General features: G+C 38.1%; 1 protein-coding gene across 1 annotated transcript in view; it reads right to left on the minus strand.

The window, feature by feature from the left end:
- Positions 1 to 1610, minus strand: part of LOC106524605 (axin-2) — a gene marked incomplete at its 5' end in the record, with an annotated part of 52509 nt that overhangs the window by 35380 nt on the left and 15519 nt on the right.

Raw genomic sequence — 1610 nt, forward strand, 5'->3', positions numbered from 1 at the left:
GTGTGTGTGTGTGTGTGTGTGTGTGTGTGTGTGCATACAAGATCAAAGGAGGAGAGGTGTGGCTCTAAGATTCAAAAATTAGGTAAAGATTTTATGAACAAGAATCCATCTCTGTATTTAAGCTACACTGATCTCTGCTCCCTCAATATTAATAAAAAATTAGCGTTTTCTTGAATGATTGATCAAATATTTCTGTATAATTTTATAAGGATCATCTGATTTTTTATTTTTATTTTTTTTTTACAAATTGGGTCTTTATTTCCTGGACTTTCCAGATACCAAGTTAGAAAGTCAGAGATTCTTCAGCTGCTCCAACCTCACAATCCAATATGGCCGCCATGTGCATGAAAAGCTGTTATAGCAGCAGCGCAACAATATGTTTTTTTTAACAGTTTGCATCTTAAACATCACGCAAGAACATGAAGTTTCAGTCCACAGAATGCAGAAATATTTATCAATGCACACTACTGTGATTCGTTCCCCATCCAAGTCATCCTCTATTTCAGCACACTTCTCATCCTGCAGATTTTGTCCAAGTGCTGCCACTGTAATTTGTATCTGTAAAGCTCCTGTGCCAAATGTAGGCTATGTTTTTGGTGCCTGTACAACTTATAGTTTTGAAATATTAATTTTTAAACTTTATTAATGGGTGTCAATAGAGCCTTGTATTGGTCCAATACTGCCCCTGATTTATGTGCTCAGCTTGGTACTGCACCTAGTTTAATGATATTTAAACTCAGTACTTCAGTGATTACAATACTAATTTATTTGTATTTTAATGTTTTACTATAATATTGTCTTGTAAGCATTGAATATAATATTGCTTTATGTTGTAATATATTGCAGTTTTATGTCAATGATCGTCATTGGCAATGTTGCCTCTATCTACACAGAAAAAACACTGGGACTGTGCTTTCACACAGCTCCAATGGTCTCATGGTTAATGCCATGAACTTTCTTGTGGGAAATCAGGGTTCAAAACCCAGCTACCACAACTTTAACTAAAAGTCTCTTCAAACTTCATATTGTCACWCAATTACCCTGATTACGAACACCTGCTGACTTGACAAGCAAGCTGGTATAGAAATCACATTTGAACTTGCTCACAGCTCATTCTGCAAGTCCACTGCTGCAGGCAAAGGCATGATACAAGGCAATGCACACTTGTTTTTACGTCACAAAAATCCATGTCTGGTGAGCTTTAGCTGGATCACAGTAAGGTTCAGTCTAATGCTTGTCCAGAGGTACATGAAACGAAGCATAAACGCATGTCGACTCAAAAAGGAGATATTTAGATAACATCAATTTAAGAAAAAAAATCCACTTTCAAACCCAAAAACAGAGAGTAGTCCACATGCAGTGACTTGTGAATCAACTGAGGTGGCCAATCAGGTTCCAGGGCTAACAAGCTCCACCCACGGTCACTCCTCTGGCTCCGCCCCTGAACTTATTGCCGCTGACAGTTTAGAGTATTTCTTATTTCATGGCTGAGATGTTTTGTYCCTCCACAGACAAACACTGCATGTAGTCCATAATGAGTTTATTACTAACTTCAGTAAGGCGGTGTGTGTGAGTGTGTGTGTGTGTGTGTGTGTGTGTGTGTGTGTGTG

Source organism: Austrofundulus limnaeus, unplaced genomic scaffold (assembly GCF_001266775.1).
Source record: "Austrofundulus limnaeus strain Quisiro unplaced genomic scaffold, Austrofundulus_limnaeus-1.0 Scaffold194, whole genome shotgun sequence".
Classification (NCBI taxonomy): Eukaryota; Metazoa; Chordata; class Actinopteri; order Cyprinodontiformes; family Rivulidae; genus Austrofundulus; species Austrofundulus limnaeus.